Source organism: Podarcis vaucheri, assembly GCF_965113315.1.
Source record: "Podarcis vaucheri genome assembly, chromosome: 12".
Taxonomy (NCBI): Eukaryota; Metazoa; Chordata; class Lepidosauria; order Squamata; family Lacertidae; genus Podarcis; species Podarcis vaucheri.
The window spans coordinates 32873225-32897730 of NC_138750.1; the positions used below are offsets into that span (position 1 = coordinate 32873225).

Here is a 24506-nt window from a genome sequence, read left to right on the forward strand (position 1 = left end):
TGGCGCCCCAAAACTTGCATTTTTGGGTGCTGTGCCCAAAGAAAGAACTTGGGGGGCATAATTTCACATGGGTCACATGACACATGGTGGTTCAGACCTGGAACATGGTGTCCTGGATTTGGGCTGCGTCGTGTTGGAAGATTTGTCACTGTATCTGTTTAATTCTTTTCTGCAGTTCTGTTGATTGTAATCACTGGGGCTCAAACTCGTGGTGGGGTCATTTTCCCTGGTCATGCTTAGCACAGAGCTCAGAAAACCAAACTGCATGACCAGGCCATGACAGCCCCAGCCCCCAGGGATCATAAGGAGGGAATAAAGACTCTGACAACGTGTTATGGAATTAAAATTAGGCCACAACTTTATTAAACTTCCGAATGTAGGAAGACCTTGGCTTAGGCCTTGGGTGTGTATCCTCCCAGCCTCCCAGCTGGAGGGAACTGGGGTTCATCAGGGTAAATGGGATATGGGGGTGCACTGCGAGATGTATGTGTACGCAGGCAGCGCAGCCCATATCCCCGCACTCAGGGTAGTTCACTGACAGCTTTTCAGTATATGGTCAGTGACACCCATTATATAACCTCTTTTAAGAGGGGACCCTGGAATCGCCGCCACAGGGGGGTGAGTCATCACTTCATGCCCCCCCCCCATTATAGGGAAGAGAAAACCAAATTATTAGCTAGATTTCTTCAGAGCCCAGTTCCAAACCTAACCCCACTGAGTTCCTGACAATGGAACTCAGGGTGTAGTGAGATCTGATCCCACTTTCAAGCTCTCCAAACACATTTGCTTCACCTGCCTTTCCAGGGCTGTCTCCAGGCACCCCCCATTAACAGCACCGGATCCACAAGACTGGATTCCCTGTACAATACAAAATCCTTAAAATGCTCATACCATTAACACAATAAGGACAAGTCCTACCCCACCCCACTGAAATATGAGCACCCAAATAAAGGCTAGCTTAACTAACAAAGACCTGAGTAAATAGAAATGTCAGTCTGGAGCTTTAAAAAATGGCAGTGATGGCACCAGGTGCATTTTCCTGGTGAGAGCATTCCACAAACAGGGAGCCACCACTGAAAAGGCCCATCCTCCTGTTGCCTTTCCCCTCAACACCTCTCTTGGATGAGGCACAAAGAGAAAAATAACCATGATGGAATGAAGCAGGTGGAATCCTGAACGGAAGCACTCTGCAGTGCAACAGTTTGTAGCAGCTCCTTCTTGTTCCCTTTAATGCTGTCTGTAACAGTTAATAATTTTGCCTGATAGCTTGTTCAAGCTGATTCCAGAGTAGATGGCCCTGTCTGTTGTTGTTATATGAATTTCAGAAATTATAAGAACCAGTTTTCAAACTAATTAAGCCAACACATTATTTGGAGTGGCTTTTATACTCATTTGCCCCGTAAAATGAATCAGGGATCACGTTTCTCAACGTTGAAGTGGATGCAGATCTCTCTATTTTGGAGTCTTTCTCTTAGTGCTGTCCACAACAACAGGCCACTGTGAAATGGCAGGGGGTGGGGTGGGAACGACACCTCGGTCATACATGGCCATATAAGGCTCAGCACTGGAATAAATCTTCACATAGAAAAAATAAAATGAAATCCGGATGGGAACATAATACCAAACGGATTAACTCAATACTTTGCAATAATTTTTCATAGTTCTTGGAAACTTGAAGTCTAAGATATATGTAAATTCTGTCAAAGTGATAAAAAACATATACTCAAAGGAATGTATCTACTGAATGAGCATTTTAAGTTTGCATCAAAGTGAATGGTGGGGTTTTCCATTAGCACAAAAGCCTGAAAGGCAAAGGCAGGGGACCTGTCTCCCCTCAGATGGGGTTGGGAGCCCAACTCCCAACATTTATTTAGATAATTTGCATACGTCTAAACGTTTGTAGGGGCGAAGATGCTAAATGGTTTACAAGTATCCCAAGATATTACAAGCAATTTTTAAAAAAATAAACCAGAAAATGATGAATACATTACAAAAACTTCACAATCTGCAGCTGAACAGGAAAACAATTCCTAAACAGTAGAAAAAGACCTGAGTTGGGATGGGGTGGCAGATGCTTAAACCAGGGATGGGTAGCTGCATTCATCCTGGGAGCCCCATTCATCTTGTCCAGCTTTTTAGGGCCTATACCCCACAGGTGGGTGTGGCTACCCCACACCTCTCTCAGGGCACAGAGCCTCCCCACTTCCACTTCTCAACTGATTTCTGCATATAAGTGGAAGGTGGTGTAACTGCCTGCTCTTTAGTAGACAATCAGTCTAAAAGCAGGAAAGGGTTGATCTGCCCCCCCATCAGGGTGTTAGTGTAGTGGAATTCTACTCAATATTGATCCAGAGTAGAACGTCAATGTAGAGTTAGCAGAGTAAAAACTTAAAAACATCATAGGATTCCCCCCAAAATAGACCAGAGACAATTGTATTTCATCCAGCAGAACTTTACTGCTACTGAAGGCAAATGAGCATAATGGCCACAGATCCAGTACATTCATGATTGGCACTGTTGCAGCAGACTTAACTTAATCCCATTTGCAGCAGACTTAACTTAAACTTACAATAACTTTTATTATGTCTAAATCTTAACACCACACCAGAAGAAAAAGAGAAAGAAAAAGTGAAACCCAGGCTCCTTCTGGCCTTACTTTTGTAGTCACCATGACCTTCACAGAAAGAGATAACAGAACCAGCTTAAAACAGCTGTACTCAGCTTCTCTGAAGGAATAACCCAAACACCATGAAGTATTTTTCACACAGAGAGGCTTCCAGAACCCTCCGGAATTAAGTAGAATAGGAAAGTTCTCTACACATTAGATCAATACTTTCTGCACTAAGAAATGCAAACAGACAGTTGGGAGGAGCAGTGAGGATTAAATTTATATGCCCACCCCAGCGCGATGTCTACTTTAATTTATTTTTGCCGCTGCCATGAAAACAAGTGGGACCACTGGGAGCCAGAAACAATTGCTCAGGGGGAGAAACCCGGCCCTCTGGATCAGCCACGCCAGTAGAAAATATCCAACCAGTTATCCTCCTGGCCGTTGGCCGTACTAGTTGGGGCTTATGGGAGTTTGAGTCGAACAACAACTGGAGGGCCACAGTTCCCCCACACTTAGCAGTAATGATTTAAGATCCAGTGGGACTCGTCAAAACTCTGTCTGATTACCTCACTAGTTTATGGGGCCAATGTGTTTCCTTCAGTGTGTACCCACAGGGGTATCCTTACTGATTAAGGTCCCCCCCCCCCCAGAATAGAGTACTGCAGAACCATATATTTCAATGTGGGCTGGTAGCTATTGCATAAGTTGAGCGAACTGCATTTTTACTACAATCTCCTACAGAATTACTGAATTGTTTTCCATCCATTTTGGTGTGGCAATGGGTGTTGGGTTAAAAAGAAAAAAAGTATGAAAGGCCACAGGCTCACGGATGGTGTAATTGCCACAGGGAGGGGTAGCACAAACTGTAGCATGGCTACAGCTTCACATTTTTATGCTTAAAGGTAAAGGTAAAGGGACCCCTGACCATTAGGTCCAGTCGTGACCGACTCTGGGGTTGCGGCGCTCATCTCGCTTTATTGGCCGAGGGAGCCAGCGTACAGCTTCCGGGTCATGCGGCCAGCATGACTAAGCCACTTCTGGCGAACCAGAGCAGTGCACGGAAACGCCGTTTACCTTCCCGCCGGAGCGGTACCTATTTATCTACTTGCACTTTGACGTGCTTTCGAACTGCTAGGTTGGCAGGAGCAGGGACCAAGCAACGGGAGCTCACCCCGTCGCAGGGATTCGAACAGCCAACCTTCTGATCGGCAAGTCCTAGGCTCTGTGGTTTAACCCACAGCACCACCCACGTCCTTATTTTTTTGCTTATAGGAAGACAAATGGGTGCACAGCAAAGCAATCTCACAGCTAGCTTCTCAGATACATCTCTTTGCATAGGACCACTCAACCCTATACTTGTTAGGGTATGGACACTGGGTACATGCTGTGGCTTCAATCCTTCTCTTGAATTGTGTAGCTCAAGGCCTGGGGGGTGTTCAGTGGCCCTTTAAATCTCATTTTTGGAGCCTCATGCCTCTAGCTCTCCTGCAATATATCGCTTCAAATTAAACCACAATGTTAAAAAGAGAGAGAGAAAGAGATCTTAAGGTCTTTTCATCTGTGCTAATCCCTGCTTGCCACTCAGCAAAAGGTCACAGAGGAAACAGATCTCAGCTCAGCTGCAGCACAGCCAACTTGGCAGAGAAGTTGGCTGGGCCCCAGAAGTCCTCTGTACCCTTTGGGCAAAGTGTATGTTGCGGGATGCATAGATCTCGTGTGTGTGTGTGTGTGTTGGCGGGGAGTTGATGTTAATAAGCTCTGCTCATCATGCCGATCTTGATGCCTAATTCATCAGGCACTTTCAAGTGTGATCAGATCATCAACAGCCCCACACTGAATTTTTTAGCTCCAGGCTTGCACATGTTAATCTTCCCTGCCTGGCAGTGGTGAACAGAGTTCAGTAGCCCAAGTAGGTTTAGCAAATATAACAGAAATCCTGCTCCAGTCATACACGTTCTCACTCTCATTTGCTTCTTTTAAATGGTTAACATTTTAATTTCCTTTGTTGATGTAAATTAGTAATTAATAAATCAAATGATTCCAGCTGCTCTTCAGCCAAGTGCTCCAAATGCTCTTCATCTGACAGCTGGCTTTTATGGCCAGGAGGTGGACCAAAGTGAAGACTTCTCCACTCCAGTCCTCCACCCAGACTCTGCCCACTAGCTTGTGCCTGACAGGGCATTTACATTTGTGGATAGTAGGTTATCCCATCATCCCTAGCAGCCAGCCAGGGAATGCCCAAACAGCTGGTTACATTGGAGGAGGTCTACACTGCCCAGGGGAACGAGGAGCCACTCCAGTGTATCACAACTGCCACCCACCCCTGGGCTGGGTAAATGGCCATTCTATCAAAAACTTGCCGTATTTTTCGCCCTATAGGATGCACTTTTTCCCCTCCAAAAATGAAGGGGAAATCTGGGTGCGTCCTATGGGGCGAATGCAGGCTTTTGTTGAAGCTTGGAGAGCGAGAGGGGTCGGTGCGCACCGACCCCTCTCGCTCTCCAGGCTTCAGGAACACATCCACAGCCTAGGCAGCCCTGCGGGAGGTCCGGCAGGGGTGTCTAGGCTGCGGATAGCAGCCTGCTGCCCAGCGCGAGGGGCGCCCTGAAGCAGAGCGCCCCCCGCGCCAGGCAGACATCCGCAGTGTGGGGAGCCTTGCAGGAGTTCCCCGCTTGGCTCCCCACGCTGCAGATAGCAGCCTGCCACCCCGCGGGGGGGGCGCCCTGATGCAGAGCGCCCCTCACGTGGGGCAGACATCGGCCAGCCCCACAAGCTCGGGGGACAGCAGGCTGTTCCTCAACCTGGTTCTGTTTCCCCACCTGCTTTGGGGGGGGGAAAATAAAGGGAATTTTTTCCCTTTATTTCCCCCCAAAAAAACTAGGTGCGTCCTATGGGACAGAGCGTCCTATGGGACGAAAAATACGGCAATCATCTTAATATTGTTTGACTCTTTAAGAAAACGGTTTCAAGTAACGTTCTCATTTGAGCCATTGACCTATCATATATTGATTTTAGAACAGAATGTGTGTTCGCAACCACACTTGCCCTCGATCTATGCACTGCTTTGCACATTTTGGGGCTGGAGAACTGCATCAAAAAATCCAGAGAACTCAAAAATTAAAATGTGAACTGCGCTGAATTTCTCTCCCTCCTATATTTTCAGTCAGGTGCTTTTCCCCTCTCAACTGCTACCAGATGCTTTTAACTGGAGATGGCAGGCATTGAACCTGGGACTTTCTGGGGGCAACACTGAGTTGTGATCTCTTTGGAATCTGTCTCTTCATGTACTGGATATGGTAATCAGGACCTTTGTTGATGGAAAGACCTTCTTAGACCTTGGGCAGGCAAATCCCTCTATTTGTTTTCCATGAAAAAAATGCCTATTTGCTAAGCCAGTTGAAGGACTGAATAGAATGTACTAGTTAAGAGTCCCCTAAATAGATTGTAAATTTTGCAGCTAGCAAAACCATCATACGTATTAAAAAATGAATTGAATTATGAACTCTCCCATTAAATCTAGCTAAAAAAATACATCAGCTCCTAAGATAATGGAAAATTCTATAAATGTGAGTTTCACTGACTGGGTTCATGATTTTTCAATTATGCCTTTAAGAGTCAGTATATCTTAGGATATCCTTATTTTATTGAGCTGCAATCAAGCACAGCACTGAGGACATTGTGGAGTTGTTACACTTTAAGCTAGACCTATAAACATATTTTGATGCAGGAACCGTATTCTTAAGAATCCTGAAAACCAGACTTTCCTACCTTGGTGGGTTTTCAGCTCATATGCCATGCAAAAAAAAGGTAGAATCAAAACCTTTTGCCTCTTCATTTGGATCTTAGTCCAGAGGTAGACAATATAGTCCCCTCCACATGTCATTGAACTACAACGCCCCTCATTCATTTTTCCTAATGTATAAAATTTTCCCTAATACAATGCATTTCTGAATGTTGCTTCTACCAATATATGCACACTATATCCGAGTATGGGCATTTTTGTACACCTTACTTAGCTGGATAACTGCACTGCAACATTTGGAGAAATGCAAATTTCAAACAATGGCTGTGCTTCTGTTCTTGGAGGGCACTACATTGGCTAACCCTGGTCTAGCCCACTGGCTCCATCAGCCTCAGAGGGCAGACCAGTCTAATAGGTCCCCAGCCTCTGCAGGGAGGGGAAAGGTGCTGAAAGCTTAAACCTCAACAGGAAGTGATCTGACCATGACAAAGGACTGATGTCAATATCCCCCACTTTCAGAGCACCCGCTTCCTGCCCAGTTAAGAAAACAAAGTCCAAAGTGGGGCCAGCCACATTGGTTGGGCCAGTGACAGGTTGGGACATTCCCATGGTCGTCATGGCAGCCAGCAGTCTGGGAACCCTCAATACTGCCTCCGAAACCAGCTCTGTCAGGGAGACTGCTGGGCAGCTAGATAGCTGGGCAGCTAGGTAAGCCAGCAGAATCCGTAATCTGTCCTAAGTTCCCAACACCAGGAACACACACTCCCCCACCAACTGGACAGAGAGCCTGGAGAGAGAGAATTTATGTAGACCTCAGCAATCTCCCTCCCACCTGATATTTCAATATATGTGTGGAATGTTTCTGTATAATTTTCCAACCAATCAGCCATGCCTTCATTCAGGATTATCCATTCCATTCCCTCACTTTTGGATTTTTCAACTTTTTTTGCCCACTGTCCCCTAAATATCTCCCCAAACCTTGGGGTTTCTCCAGATCACCTGAAACCTTCATCCTACATGTGTATTCTACATACAGATTGGCTTTTGGAGAATTAGTTCACAGCTAACATAGGATGCTAGTCAATGGAAATTAGCTATTATAAGCTTATATATATATTTATATAGCTTTCCTGCCCAGATCCAGGGGCTGTGGTGTGCAGATGGAGCTTGGAAATGCACAAGGAGATTCCACAATCATGTTCTGCCATGTTGTCAGATAATTGCACCTTGTCAGATAACATTGTGTCAGACAATGTTTTATGTATACAATTAGAATACATGCGTGGACAGAGTACTCCCTGATGTTAAAGGGGATGGAGAAAAAAATATATGCTTGTGCGAAAACCTGGGCACCCTGGGAGACCCTGGATGCTTTCGGATGGAGATGGAGATGCTTTGGACTACTAATGTGGAACAGGTGCTTGAACATTCTGATCAATGGCTTAGCTGAAGATTGTTTTCAGATGCAAAGCACTTTCATAAAGGGAGATTCAAAAGCCAGTGAGCTATGTTAGTACACTTAGCTAGAGTGCTCAACTCACACTGCAGAGGCCTTAGTTGAAAGACCTGGATTTTTATTGACTTGTGCTGTATTTATGATGTTCTTTGTGTACAGGCTACCCTTTCTGTTTATTGTTTTTAGTTTTGATTGGATTTTTGTTGTTGTTGATGATGATTTTTTAATTTGTGAACCACCCAGAGGACATGCTTACTTAGATTGCACATATCTGCTGATAAATAAACAAAATCCCCATTTAGTCCATGTGCTGGCTAGAGCACTGAACTTACTGGGTGACCTTATGGTGTTGTCTGGCCAAAGGCAAGGTGGTTATTTTAAAATGAGATTCAGAAGCAATACAAAATACACAAGTGAGTGAGAAGATTAAAGATTTCATTCTGTAACAGCAAACAATGTATACATACCAAGCAAGCACTTCAATCTGCTATTTGGAAGCCCTCGAGAAGCGGCGAAGCAACTCTCCCAGTAGCCTCAGTTTGCACGGCCCTAAGGCCTATCAGTCCATGCATGAGCTTCAAAGAAACTCTGCCCAAACCGTCCGATTTTATAGATAACCTATGTAGCTTGCCAGACTGGATACGTGCAGCTCATCCATTAGCCACCCCCTCCCAATGCCTCACTTTCTCAAAACAATGCCCAACATGAAAGAAGGTACCCAGCACTATCCTCCCAAACTGATTAAGGCAGTTGTATGTGGGGCTTCATCTCCTCCCAACCTTCTCAGTACATCAAAGACTGTTCTCAAACCATCAAAAAACTTCACAAGAGCGAGGGAGGGGGAAGGAACAGAGGCAGGAAGGGCTCCGTGTCAGACCACTAGCTCCTCGAAACATTTTGTCTTTCAGATGCATTTCCCACAAAGGTGGCCACAACATACTTCACAGGGCAGCTATTCCAGTGCTACTCTTAGAAGGGGGACTTGCAGACTAAAGCTTACTATATGCAGACATGGGTGGCTTGATTGACACCAGCAGCCTTGTCCCCTCCCCAACCAGATTGCTTTGTTTACTATCTAGCCTCATGAAGAGTTTGAGGAAACTCAAAAGCTTGCATACTATTTTATTATATTTTGGCTGCCTAATCAAGGTATTGTTCTAATACGGACTTTGAAGAAGTGTATTTTAAAGCATAAGTGGAAAGTCTATGGTTCACCAGATGATTGGCTACATCTCCCAACATCACTGACCATTGATCATGAAGGATTGAGAGCACCATGGGACCTCCATGGGGACAGCAGTCCAAACTTTGGATCCACCATATTGAAATAAGTTTAGATGGAGTGAGGTGTTCCTCCATTGAGTCCTGCCCTGCGAGACCACTCTTTGCCAGTGGAGGGGGGCGGGACTCATGGTGGGGAAAGCTCCAGAGGTGAGGAGTGCCCCAATGCACCTATCCCAATGGCAGGTGAAAGCTACAGCAGTGACCCAGTGGGACATTTAAGGGGAGGGGAGGGAACAGACATGTGTTGACTCTGCTACCATCATGTGATGGCAACAGGTCCAATCCAGGTCTCTTCACTAGCCTTCCTCCCCACTTTATGACGTAACTCAGAATCAACTCAGTTTTGCAATTCTGACTTTCAGTGTTCGATCTGATGCTGTGCATGTCTACTCAAAAGAAAGGCCCATTGGATTCAGTGGGACTTATGATCAAGTGAGTGTGCATGAGTTTGCAATGTTAAGGAATTTATTCTCTGACCCAAAAGTGGAAGAAAATGTGTGTCTTATAAACATCCCAGATTTTGACTTTGCAGGAAGTCTCTCTCTCTCTCTCTCTCTCCCCCCTCCTTTCCTCTCCTCCTTTCTTGGCAACAGTGTGTAAAATATCCTGAAGATCAGATTTCTTATGAAAATCTCATTTGAGTTCCCTCCTTAGTATCTTTCCTGTTTACAGTTCTGAGGAAGAGTAAGAAACTCTCTCTTTAAAAGTGAACTCTATCAAGCATTCAAATGTTCCGCTTAGAACTGTCAAGCCACACATAAAATATTGATACCTCACATTGGCAGGGTTAATATAGTGCTATTTTAATTGCAAACACACTGTGGGTGATTAGTCAAACTTAGTGTGTCTTGAATTCTAAGATAAAAAGATCCTTCTGGCTGGACCACCTATGTAATTACTATTATGACCCTTCTCTGTTAAGAAGATTGGTCTAGCAAGAGTATTAGAGATCTTTCATTAACCTATTCTGAACCATTCTGCAAACTGTTATTGAATAAAAGACTCCAGCATCTGAGAGCAGACAGGGAAAATAATTCTTCTTTTGCTGAACTGTAGAATGATAGGCGAGAAAGTTAAAGATCTGTATGAAACGAAGTGATAAAACAAGCCTTCTAATACTTGGCCGTAATTTATTTTTAACCTAGCTCATTCAGGATGAATAGCATCCTTTTTTTTAGGATGCATTTCCATGGCTAGAAAGAGGAGTGCAGTATTATGTTAACTGATACAGCTGGAAAATAAAAGCAAATCACATCTGGAAGTGCTTTTTTGTCTTTTATTAGTAATCTTCTTTTGTGGTGGTGTTGGGGAGAGGAAGAGGGAAGAGAGGGTCCTGAGTGGTTTTCTTCGCATTTAAGCAAGTTTTTTTTCTGAGAGCGAGATCATTCTGGACATCCAAAAAACTGTGTGAATGAATGGGAGAAGCAGCTTTGTATTGCAAATGTGCCAGGAAGTCAGGAGGACTTCGCCAGGCACATTTGCTACCTATTAACACACTTTAAACACCTTTGGTTGTTCTACAGTCTGGTTACAGGGTAGAGTGATGCTAATCAATGTTAATGATTGTGAGAACACTCCAGGTGAACTCATCTGAAAAGTGCATACATTAACATAGTGATATGTGAATACTCCTGTAAACCTGACACTGTAAGCAAGGGGGTAGATTCTTCCCTTCTTCTTACCAGCTGCCACCCCAAAAGAAGAAAAACACATCTGGATCAGACTGAAGTCCATTTAGCTCAACTTCCAGGCATCCCACAATGGTGGCGGTTTACCCCACTGTTGTTAATACAACATTAGGCTTCCCAGACAATTATCCTACCTATGAAAGCAAAGGCAGAAAGAAGGGAAACATCTCTCCTTTCACCCTGGGCTAAACCACCCTGGCTGAATGCCATCACAACTAGTGAGTGATGGAAGGCAATCTCCCCACTCCTTAGTTAGGGAAGCTGTGAAGTTGGATACTTGACCTGAGCCTACCAGCTCCACTCTGTTCAGCATACAGCACAGGTGAGGGAATGATGATATTCAGCAAGGTGGTGATATCATGTGCATCTAGACCAAGAATGGAGAACCTGTGGCCTTCCACGGGTTGTTGGACAACAACTCCCATCAACATTAGTTGTGCTGGCTGAGGATAATGGGAATTGGAGTCCAATAATGTCTGGAGGACCATAGATTCCCCAGCCCTGTTCTAGACAACACAGAGAAGCCTACCACTACTACTAAACAGAAGCTTCCTTCTGCTTCTGCTAGATTGAAATTTGAACATATATTGGCTTGGCAGCTCCGAAAGAGCCCATTGATCATTTAGAGTTATAATGTAGTGCAACTCAACTCCTTCTACATGTCTTCTCATCAGCACTTATTATTGGATAATGTCTGACGGCGCAACAAGCTTCTGTGCCCAAAGATTTACCGGCCCTGTTTCACCATAGATAGATGTTCCACCTCCTTCTTCAATAATACACTATACCTTATGTTACCTCTAGAGAGGTCCGTCAGTAAAAACTTAAAGCTATTGTTAATCATCTGCTAATACCCCCAAAGGGCAATTCAATTGTTAGGAATTCTAGAGATGTGATGATTACTGTTGTGCTGAATTATTAACAGGTTTGTATCAAAGCGCAAGCTTAAGTTGCTTTGGTCTTGTGTAAAAATTCCTCTGATCTTTGGCAATCATAATTTATTTACAGCTTCCATACGTTCTACCCTTTGCAAAGGAATAGGGACATCTTTTAACTATGGCCAAGAGGCATTGGATTTTTATACTCAGCACTGTCTCCATGTTGGGAAGTGCAGCCAGCTTTCCTATGTGAAAGGCAGGTTATCTAAACATGTTCTTCCCCTGAGAGAGACAGATTCATAATATTTATTCTGAAATACAAATACTGGGGCTCTTTGCTCCATGAGAATTGTCCTTAGGTATAGTAAATACAGTTCAGGTTAAAATGAAATCAGTGCATAGCGATTGCTAATGTTTACATTTGCAGGGAGGACATGTGAGAGAGGGAATATGTTATAGAATTAAACCAGAGTCTCTTTCACGGAGAGAAAGCGCCTTCTGGCATTTGGGTTGCAGCGAAAAAATTGGCTGTAAAGGGTAAGCTTATACAGAACACGTTTGTGTTTGTTGTGGAGGCTTTCCCAAAAGCTGAGTTTGGTTCAGAAGAGCAAATTAATACCAAATACCATACGCACACAAACACACACACATCTTAGGAGAGTGCATTTAGCTCAGTTCTATCAAACTGCACCTTGGCTTTTGTTCTCCTGTTTGAACAGGCAGGATATGGTATGTGGGAAGGGCCAAATAACATCACGGTACTTTTGACTTGCTGACCTGAAAGGGGCACTTACTAGAAAGCATTCTTATTATTTCAAATCTTTTTTCCCCCAGACACATTGAAAATAAATGTGGGGTGTGGGAGGGAAGAGGAACACATCTCATGAAGTCCTGAGTGTTCATATAATCGTTGTGCCGCAAGGTACTTAAACGGCTTTTTGGGTCCAACTGATAAATTTTGTAGGAAAGGTGAGATATAATAGTAATGAAAACCATAAAAGTAAACCATTTGCAAGGGAGAGATTATACATGTGATCAGTTAGCATGCTAAGGAATGAAGCCAGCCTTATTTACTAGATGGGGCTGCTGCATTTTCAGGTGGGACTTCAAAGAAACAAATGGACAAGCACTGAATTCCTCATGGGCAACACAAATTTGTAAAGCCCAGTTGGCATTGCCGAGCTCTAGTGCCTACTGGTCCCGAAAGGTTAGTAACCTCTGCTCTAAGAACCATCCAAGTAGCTGTGTCTTTCTCAATCTAGCATGAGCCTGTCCTAACAAAATACAATCAGAGCCGTCTTTCCCATAGAGCTTAGTGGCTCATTGCACCAGGGCGCTGGCCTCTCAGGGGCACCCCAGCGAGTGGGGGAGCTACGCGGTTTGCCGGCGGCCTCCCCTTTCCTTGCACACCGCCAGCTGTGCCCCACCAACCATCTTTCCTTCCTACCCTCCTCGGCCCGCCCCCCTCTGCGGCGGGCACATTGGCGCTACTGCTGCTGCTTGTGCTGCTCCCACAAGCGCTCTGTGGCAGTGGCATGGGCCGCGGCGGACGAGGAGCCACTCCTCGACTCTGAAGCAGCTGCTGAGGATGGGCTGCCTCCTCCTCCTCCTCTCCCTCAGCCACGGGAACCCCCTCAGCCACTGTCGTCATCGTCTGAGGAAGTGGCGGGAGCAGTGGTGGTGGGAGTGACTCCCAAGGGGCCTCCTCCGTGTCACCGGTGCCAGCCGCCACCCCTCCACTCCTGGGCAGGAGTGAAAGGGGCTGTCGTCAAGTAGCAGAAGAGGAGGAGGCACCCTGGAGCCTTGCAAGCGAGCATGGGGTTCCAGCAGCCTGGTCAGCTGTGCTGCGTCCACCACATCAGCGGTGTCTTCTGTGGGCAGCGGCTCCTGGGGCTATGAGGTGGTCCACGAGATGGGCCCCAAGTTCTAAATTCTGGGGAAGGGAGGGGGCGCTGGAGGGATCTTTGCACCACGGCGCCGGATATGCTTAAGACGGCCCTGAATACAATAAGGGGTTCTTAAAGCATCGCCCCATTTTCTTAATACAATCTTCACCAACCTGGTGCCCTCTGGATGTTGTGGCTGGCTCTGGCTGGAGTTGTAGTCCAAAACATTCAGAGGGCACCATGTTGGGGGGGCTAAAGATATGGAATCAGTTTAGCTAAAGCAGTTCCCACCTCCGTTTTTACCTCTGTAGCTAACACAACAGCACCATCCCAAGTTCCAGCTGTTATGTCCTATTAACTTCAGAGGGATCCAGCCAGCAGAATGCAGATACTTTGATTTAGCAGTTTTGCGGATCAAGCTGTTATTAACTTAGCAGAAAGTTCAAATGGTCTTTTAATGTAAAAAATAATCAACAGCCTTGTGCAGCTCTGAAGTGATGTTCCTCTGCTGATAACCTGTTAAAGATTGCAGAAGCACCCAAAGAGAACAGATGCCTGTTTCAAATGGGAGCATGGATCAGATAAGTTTCACCTTCCAGGCACAATGTTAGTCTCATAACCACACTGTAGATCTCACTTCAAGTTTGCCTCATTTAATTAAACTATTTACACGACTAAGCAATAACATCACTGCAGTTCTCCTGATATTTGGGTTATCACCCAAATTAAATTATATCACTTCACGTTTCTCACATTTTACGACTATGTTTACCTGCTGTTACAAGATTCCCTACTCAGCTTTGAGCTGAGTTTCAATCTCAGTCTACATTACTATTAATAAGAAACAACAGCTCTAGAACTCAGGTGTGTTCTATTGAACCTGGACTATGGAATTCAGGTTTCACAAATGTGTTAGTAATTTAAAGCAGAGATATGGAATTGATTGCCCTCCAGATGTTGTTCGCTCCCATCATTCCTCACCATTAGCCATGCTGGTGAGGCTAGTGGGAGTTGGAATCCAACAATATTTGCTATGGGTAGGTTCTGTGTGGGGGCCTAATGATGGGATAAATATGGATTTCCAGCACTAAGCATATTTATTTAAAACCTGGTTTGTATAAACAGCAGCTCCCCCTGTCCACCATATGCTGGATCTAGACTAGGGGGTAGACCAATCTCTCAATTATGGTTTTTCTTAGTTTCTAATTTTTCCAATCATCAGTTTGCCCTATTTCTGCATACTTTTGCAATTTTCTAAACTAAAAAGTCAGCATGAACATTCACATGTGCTTTCATGCACATTTCTGCCAATATTTGAATGTTCGGATACAATTTTGCCTAGTATATGCATATTTTACCAGCTATTTTCCCTTATCAGAATGCATTTTTGTACATTATTTTCTTTAATATGTGCATTTTTGTATGCACTTTTCGCTAACATACACATTTCTGTATACTTTTTGTTGTTGTTGTTGGAGAACTGCACCAGAGAAGTCTGTTCCAGTTCAAGTATTATTTCAGGAATTTGGCAGGTATGCTTTAAAATGTGAACCAAACCAGTTTCTCCCCAATCCCCAGTTACAACCACCTAATTCCATGAATTTCAATGGTGATGAAGTTCTATGAACTTAGCTTGGATGCAGTCCACAGTTCCTTTTGCTCACCTGCAACTAACTTGATATGAAGTCTATAAACTGGAACTCTGGTATTTTTGTTACACACAGACAAAATTTTCTTCTAGAAATTAGTTCTGGAACTTCCTTTTGGAGCCTTAAGCTTCATGTTGGGAATGTTATTTAAGTTTTTATCAGTTCAAGTTCCCATGTTCTTAGGTAATGTGATTTTATCTGTGTTGACACATGATTATGATGAGCCATATCAATTTGATTTTGTTTTATAAATATGCCTATATTTATTCTAAACTGTTCTCAGCTAATTCTACCCACCCCCCTCAACTGAGGCTTTTAAAGAACGATCTATATTTTGCAGGCGTCTTCAATTTCCATTGTTATGTCTGATCCCAAATCACTTTGCTTGCAAGGATTGGTACATGAAATGTGAGGAAGTCCCCTTCAACACTGTGCAGTGTGAAGGCACCATTTGCTGCCCTGAGCCTTCCTATTGCCTTTCAATGAAAACATGTATTTTCTGAACTAATAGGCTGGCTGTACTGAAGTTGCTTTTTCATTCAAACCTGGAGTTTCTCAGGAGTTCCTATAAACAGATGGCATCTGCTAGATGCCTTTCCTTTTGGCTCACTATTGTTCATACATTTCAAGCAGCAGTTTGTTTCAGGTATGAGTATCTGAACTTTATTCTGCCAGCCCAATGCTGCTGTGCCATCAAAATTAGATTGACTGCAAAGTTAGAAATCAAATACAATCTAGAAATGAAATAGTAGCTGGAGGTCAAGATTGATTTAATATTTGAAACTTCAGGACAATATATATATATGATTTATTGGTACCTGTAGTACTGTTGATTGTAATGAGATTATAAATTTTGCTGATAAGAGCACAGTCTGAGGCAATCCTCAGATGGACCAGTATTACACATTAATAAATGTGGGTTTTTATTTGAAGCTCATTCAGCTGTTAATGGATAGATCAGTGTCATTCAACAGAGCACTTTGACCTCTATAGTCATGTAAGTCTGTTTAGCATAACTGGTTGAATTCCATAAGGACATAAGAAGAGTCCTGATAGATGAGGCCAAAGGCTCATACAGTACAACATCCTGTTTCTACAGTAGCCAATCAGATGCCTTTGGAAGCCATCAAGCAACATATGAAAGTGACAGCTTTCACCTAGCATTGCTCCACAGAACATGTCAATCTGAGGCACACTGCCTTTTATCAGGAAAGTAGCATACAGTCACCATAACTAGACCTCATTGATAGGCTTATCCTCTGTGAATTGACTCAGGCCTCTTTTTAAGTCATCTAAGATGGAGGTCAGTGCCGTCCCACTTTCTTCACAGCATGCAGATTTTTTCTCAACCATGTTTTCATTTCCTTGCTTTTTCCCTAAACTAAAAAGCCCACAAGTTGTAAACATTCTTAAAGGGGACTTGTTTCAGCACACTTTCGTACTCAATTTTGCCTGATACACACTTTTTTTTTGGCAATGTGATTTCCCCCCAAATAATGTGATTCATTATATGCAATTTTTTTGCCCACATTACCTGGCTAGAGAATTCCATTGCAAAATTTGGAGAAGTGTGTGAATTTCGAGGGGTGTGTGTGTTTCAGTTCGTCTATTGTTTCAGGTTGTGCGAATTAGGAAGGTTCACCTCTAAATGTGAAGTGAATTTCTCCCCTATCCCTAACTCCAAGACCCTTTCCCAAAAACTTTCCTCAATCTTCCAATCAACACTGTAGCCGCCGGGTCAACTGTCAAGATGCGACATGGAGCCCTGCTCTTGGAAATGGTGAGACGCAAGGCAAAGGTGGAGATGTGGGCAAGACCACTCCACAGACTGGCATGAAAAGTATGATCAGGAAAATACCAAGGAAGAGCAACTGCTTGAGGGATCACCATACATATGATACATAGTAGTGATGTCTGAAGGAATCATTTCCTGTTCCACCTTGTATTCATCCCATGTAGCGCTGTAATAGTTCAGCTGCAATTAATCTTCTACCCAAAACTACTTTATCTGTCTCACTGGCCACTGAGATGAAATTATGCAACTTACATAGTTTACATAATTAATTACGTAAATTACATTATTGCTACGTTATCCCACCCCATTGATTTCAATGCAAAGGAAATGCAAGTCATATGCAGGGGGTGGGGGGTGGAAATGTAATCAGTCATGTATTGTTTGCTGACTGGAGGCAGCAACAACAGTGAATATCAGTTGTACTCACTGGATCTGTTTCCATTCAGGACATGGGACGAATAAGCAAACTGGCCATTTCTGTCCCCCTCTCCGTTTTCACTGACATTCTCCAAAATCCCTAGGAGCAAGTACCTCAGAATTCACAGGTACTCTTTGCCATGAGAAAAAGCAAGTTGTGAGATCAGAGCAATCCAGTGATGAACCTGACATATTAATAAAGAATAATTTATTGAACTTACCTCTTTGTGTACATCGCTTTTCAGTTCCAATCAGCAAGTGCCAAAATGGTGTTCCTCTGCCCTCAAAGAGAATGACATATGGTTTTTCTTTCATTTTAAAAACACAAGTTTCTAGACCTCATCATTATGGAGAATGGTTCCAAATTGAATGCACAGGACCCCCCCATAAACATTCTTGTTTTCTAAACATCTAGTCCCAATTGCCTCCCCCCCCCCCAAAAAAAAAGCCTACGCTGGCAAACTTGTGAGAATAACAAAAACTATGTGTTTACATTAAATCTGAATTTTCTAGATTCCTAATGGAAAGTATTTTTGTTGTTTGAAAAATATCAAGAGGGACATCCATTTTAATATATGCTTGCAGTTTAGTCTGTTTAAAGCGATTAAAACTACATTTACAAACACACTCTGGTTGTATAGCTTACTGAGAGGGAATCATCAGCTTGTCTGGTGAGATTTTAATCATTTCATTTTTAATGTAAATATTTGGCTAATAGATATAAAAAGGTATTTATTCTCTCTACAGTTGGCTCTCCTCCCCAGGATTAGTATAACGTGACAGATGGCTGATGTCATCTTTGCTTGGAAGAACTCAGCTGGCAATAATAGCATGGTACATTTCTAGGGATTTGTGGTACTGTGTGCATAAAGCAAGATTTTTAACAAAAAAAAGAAGCCCAAAAGGGAATTCCCAAAAGTAAATATCTGCCTGCGCTAGCCTACTGTTCCTTGTTGGAATCTATATAAAACTCCATCAATATTGACACTATTCTTGAAGATGAATTGCAAATGCTACATATTGCAATGCTGCGGGTCTTTTGGCTCAGCGTCTTTGCTTCCCCTCCTGCTTTTGAGTGAGAATAACAAAAACTGGTGTTTCTGTATGGAAGAAAATCTGTTATGTATATTTGGGAAGTTTATTCATTTATTCATTTCAGTTATTTATATCTCCTCGTCCAGGATACAAATCTTTACAAGGCGGCTTACAGGAAACTGATATTTTGAAAACGCAATACATTATGTCAGCATATAAAACAGGGGCGGTGAAACTTTTCCAGCCTGAGGGCCACTTCCCCTCATGGGTAACCTTCCAGGGGCCACATATCAGCGGTGAGAGTGGCAAAAGTGGGCCTGCCCAGGCATGTACCACTCTCCATCCTCCGTCAAGGTATGCAAGAGGTATTCTCACGATTCAAGGAAATGTTCTGGCCAGGTAAAATCACGAGAGGAGGGCACAGAACAAGGGTTGTGAGGAGTGTGGCTTGGGAAGAGGCCTGAGGGCCTGATAGAGAGTTCTGGAAGGCCAGTTATGCGTTCCTTTATGTGAAATGGCATCTACTGCACCCTGCATGGTGCTTTTGTGCTCATGCGCACTCATTACATATCCGTGTACTAGAAACAAGATTAGACCATTACGCCACTTAGAAAGTTTACTTTTAGACACCCTGTGAAGGTCGTCTCGATCATTAAACCAACTTTCGAAACTGCAGCTTCGTGAAGGGAGGAGGGGTCTCTTAGCATGCTTTAAATGTATATTGCAGACGGGACCTGTGACTTGTTGGGAGTTGATAACCTAACAACATTTAAACAAGGCGTGGGCAGAAAAGAGGCACAGATGTGCAAAAATAAATAAATAGGGACAGCTAGAATATAAGACAAACAATCAACATTACTGGGACTTGATACCGGAAAAGTATTTTTAAAGGTGGCTTCTGAGTTGAGACACTTCTTTCAGTTCAGGAAAACCTTCCGTTTCCTGTAGCCAAGCTGGTGCCAAACGTATTGCTCTGCTTTCCTTTGGACCACAACAGTGAAGCCGAGAGATAGGGTCTTGTCATTTGGGCATGCCAGGACTGAGCATACACACTGCTCAGACTTGTGCCCCAGGGAAGTCACATTGGTGCTGCTAACACAGCAGTTTGGCTTCACCCCCAGAGGCGCACAACATTGTCTCTTGAGACACATGGGTGCCAGAATAAGCCATGGAATTAAAGTTCAGGCCTAGAAGCTGTGGATCTTTCAGACATCATCTTCAAAGAGGGGTGGTTTTCTGAAATGGTAGGATATAAATATGGATCCAGTATAGTTATTTTCCCAACACTTGCAATACATATTTACTCATTGTCAGGCTTCGGGGAATCGGCTTCCTCCCCCTGTGGCAGTAGATAAGAAGATCAAAGGAAAGGAACATCTTACCAGTTAGAAACTTTAATAATCACAGCGAGAGAACAAAGAACATATCTCCTAGAAATGGTGGTGCTCCAAATTAAGCATCACACCTGGAGCCCCACTTGGATTGGAGAAGGAACGTTGGATAGATCCCCTTATGCAGGGATGTTCTGGCTTCTGGGATCTGGATTTGGGTCAGGGGGAGATTGGAGTTGTGGGGGCCTTTAGCTTGGAGGGACTCTGAAACACGCTCTGAAATATCTTTTGGACTTTAGTTCTGACTATGGAGAATGGGCTGGCCTGTTGAGAAGGAATAAAGACATTGTTAGGTTGGAGTTTCCCCGAGATCTACTCCTCAGTGCCAAAGGAAGGAAATTAAGAACAAGATCAGCAGAACATAAAGTAAAGTGCATGTATAAATATGAAGAAGATCTGCAGAAGGGACATGGAAAAGAGTTAAGAGCCTCGGACAGAAGATCACCAGGTTGATGGACCATATGGAATTGATAGAAAGGACTGACAGAATCCGAGACCAGGGAGAAGAGACGGTGGAAGATGATTGGGAAAAAAGTTTTAAAAAATTTATTTAGAGAAATGTTGCAAAATTAATGAGTGTTAGAAAAATGTTGGAATGAAATTATATGGCTTTAGTAGAAATGTTATAAGGAGTTAAGTATAAATAAGTTTTAGGGTTTTAATGGTAAGATAAGGTTAAAATAAATTAAGATAATTAAATGACAGAAAACAGTGAAAGATGGAAAGGATTTGCTGAAATAATTAATAACTAGAACACAAAAAGGGAGGTGTGAGGAGGTCGATGAAACAAGTTAATGAAAGATAAAGATATGGAAATATTGGATGTGTTTTTAATTGTTTTTGCTTTTGTTTTTGTTTTGATGTATTGTGTCTTCTGTTTTTTATATGTACTGTAATGTATTGATTTGTATTGTTTACTTTTTCTCTTTTATTTCTTTCTGTAATTCTTAAACTTTTAATAAATATTATTTTTTAAAAACCAAAAAACAAAAACAAATTAAGCATCACACCACCTTCCGTCCCTATTAAACTACATCGCTCCTACATCTGTAATCTGAGCTTGTACCCGCTGTGCTTTCTTCTCTGAGACTTTCTGAGCTCTTCTTGACCTTGGGCTGAGTGGAAGAATGCTGTCCAGAGACTGTGAATCTGTTAACCCTCTCTCTTCCAGTGTTTTTCTTCTAGCTGTTCCCCATGCAGTATTTCCCAGCTTCTGCCTTCTGAACTATGTCCCTCTGCAAAGCACTATTCCAAATCTATACTATCCTCCTGCTCCTGGGATGATTCAGGATCCGGAGCAGGAGCAGGGGGAGGGGGTGGCTCCCACCATTCCTCCTCAAAGGGGGTTATGACAAAGATAGCAGCAATATCTCCCCAAAATCAACCATTGTGGCCACCAGCTTCTGCCAACCTGCCCAAAATGTGGTGTGGATATTGAGCAGGCCAGGTGCTCCATTCCTCTCATTTCCAGGTGGAAATGGTTGAGATGGAACAGTGAAGTGGGAGGCATTTCCATACAAGGAAACAACTAATGCAGTTACTAATGAGGCAGTTACCAATGAGGCAGTTACCAATTCTGATAAGCTTCTGTGTGAGGCCTGTGTATTCGTGCAAATGTTTGGGTGGCTAATAGAATTAAAATAATTCAACTGTCTGCTGTAAGTGGAAACTGATGAAAATCTACTGTGATGATTATATTTTATTTGATCTCCTGTAGTGATGTGAATTTGTTGTAAACTACCCGGGAATCGTAGTGACGAAGGGGGGTAATGGAAATAACCACAAAAATAAGTAAAAGTGCAAACACATTTCCACTGCTTGTGGTGCAACTGGTGACACCACCACTGCCCTATAGGATAGGAGGGTGAGCATGCACTAATAACCAATACCATGCAGGTCTGTGTCCCCTCTTCCCTTTGCCTCCACTTCACTAATCTGCTTCTTCCTGTACCGCCTGGCCAATTGGAAGGAGAGGAGGACAAGGATAGAGCAGCATAATACTGGCAATTAGATAAAGGGATGAAACATAACAGTGTGGTGCTGTCTTGTATTCTTTCCTCTCAGTGTTCTGTAGCATCCAGGCCTGTAGATTTGGTGACCCAGGTCCAGTAAAACAAGGCATTATCTAGAGATCCGACAAACCTACTCTAGGAACATGGGAAGCTGCCTTCTACTGAGTCTATTAGTCCATGCAGCTTATTATTGTCTCTATGGATGAGCAGATTCTTCAGGGTTTCAGGGAAGAGATCTTTCACAGCCCTGCTTGGAGATGTAAGGGATGGAACCTGGAACTTCCTGCATGTCAAGCAAAGGCTCTTTGACTGAGCTGCCTGCTCTATTTCTATTACGGGAGTCAAGTCTAGGGCTGGGGGAGACCTTGGTTTTGGTTGGCATTCAAAAGTGAACCTACCTAATTCATACTTTCCAAAACAATGTGTTTTGGACACTACCATCCTTCAAAATTCGCATGTCTCCGAATTTTGCAATTCAGTTTTCTAGCCAAGTCACCTGTGCAAAAATGCATGCACCGGGGTAAAATGTGCAGAAAAATGCATATATATTAGTGAAAAATGCATATAAAATACTTTGTATTGGGGGGAAATGCTTTGGAAAATTGTGTCTATAAGACAAAATTGCATACCAAAATGCATATATATAAAGGACTGTTGGGATCCATCTGTCTTGGGAGACAATAGAGGACTGAACCTTTAGAAATGAAGCCAAACAGTTAGAAGGTTACAGTGCCTGGTGTGGCTATAGAGACCGATGTGGAGAGAAATGTTTTCTTTCAGCACTCCTTCCTCCTCTGGTCACTGCTATGGTTGCATGTCCTGACTGCTTGTCTCCAGGCACTGTGGTCATCAGCAAGGGATTCCCATATGACAGGGTTAATGTTGCCAGTCTTCATGTCACGTTTGCAGATACCTTTGTAATGCAGAGTTGGTCTGCCAACAGGCCTGCTGCCTGAAGCCAGTCCTCATAGAGCAAATCCCTGGGGATCATGCCATCTTCCATTCTGTACACATGACCAAGCCAGTATAGACGTCGCTCTGACAGGAGTGCAAACATGCTGGGAATATGGAATTTGTACTAAAATACTGATGAATTTTCATGAGAATTGTTTTTTTAAAAAATCGCAAACTGATGTGGAAATGTGGGGAACCAAATTTTAGGTTGGAGAAATGAGAAACTGAAATTGACAAATTCACTCATGCCTATTCAAGTCAGACCTCAAGCTTCATGAGAGCTAATTACTTCTTCATCAAGTTGCTCTTCTTGCATTCTCTTCTGTCATTTTTGCAATTCCTTCACACTCTATCAACTAAGGTCTGTCCAACGGCTATAAGCAACTCCTATAGCCAGTTGCCAGGAACGTACAAAGACAAGGAAAAGTTCTAACCATCCACTTTTTATTCAATATTTACAGAGAGAGGCTATAGAACCCAGCCTCTTGGATAATGTCATTGTCCCGAGTAAATCTCTACCCCGCTTCTCTCCCACTTCCTCATTTGTCATCAGCATCACCCCCTCTATGGTTGCCGCTTACGGTTGCCATCTGTCTTTGAGCTCTTTGCTCTCCTACTTTTAAGGCTCACCGGGTTCTGGGAGATGGTGGGTCTGGAATGCTTCCTAGTGATAACATGTCAGCCAGCTGCTGCTCCAGCTCTGCCTGCTCCTCCTCTCCCATTATCTCCCAACTTTCCCCCTCATCTTTCTCTGAGCTGTGACCTCCCTCAAACCCCTGTTGTAATTCTGAACTGTCTTCCTCTTCTCTGGAAGGGTCAGGCTGGGCAGGCGTTCTCCACCATTCCTCCTCTGTCCAGTCCCCGACATCATCAAACTAATGTTTGTCCTTTGGCAGCAAAGATGGAACGGTGTTGTGACTCTCAAGATTAGCTCAGATAAAACCTCGACTGGTGAAATACACCTTGAGGTCTGTGCTAGATTTAAGATTAACACCACTGACATTTTCATGCCAGTTATGAACTAAAATAACAGGAATCTGGGGCAACATCTGACAAAACAGCACAAAGTTCTGTTCCGGCCAATATCTATTGCTCCACCATCTATTCCCAAATTAATAACAGCCGTGAGTGTATTGCTGAAGGAAAAAGGTATCTTTAAAACATTAAATCCTTTCAAAACAACATTGTGATAAATGAAATGCATGCATTGTTTTTGCAGTACATTTATTCTGATGTTTCAAAGTCTATGTTTTGTTCCAAAGGGTATCATATTACAATGATATATGTGGCAGGCAGGGTGTGAAAGAGACTAATGCCCTGAGACAAATGCTTTTGCTTGTCATATTAAGCTCTCTTTATATACCTGAGAAATTCACAAATAAAATATGGTCATGACTTTTATTTGATGATATTTTTTTATTTCTTTCCCTTTTTTAAAAAAAGCACCCTAAAATGAAAATCCTGCACATGCCTTCCTTAAGAAACATTTCATCCAAGAGGTAAAAATAAAAATTATAAACTAATGAACAATAACCGACCTGTGCTGCCTTATTAGGACTTGTTCAAATTCTGGCCATCGTGCTAGCAAATTTTAATCAGGTCAGCTTTATAAAAATGGAGTGCCATTCCCAAAGAGGTGCCTCTGGCCCCCTCACTATGTAGTTTTCCTCTTCTGCTGAAGACACACCTCTTTACTCTGGCCTTTGAC

General features: G+C 43.2%; 1 long non-coding RNA gene across 1 annotated transcript in view; it reads left to right on the forward strand.

The window, feature by feature from the left end:
• The window catches only part of LOC309515837, a 70934-nt gene that overhangs the window by 45275 nt on the left and 1153 nt on the right, over nt 1-24506 (forward strand). The window lies entirely within an intron of this gene.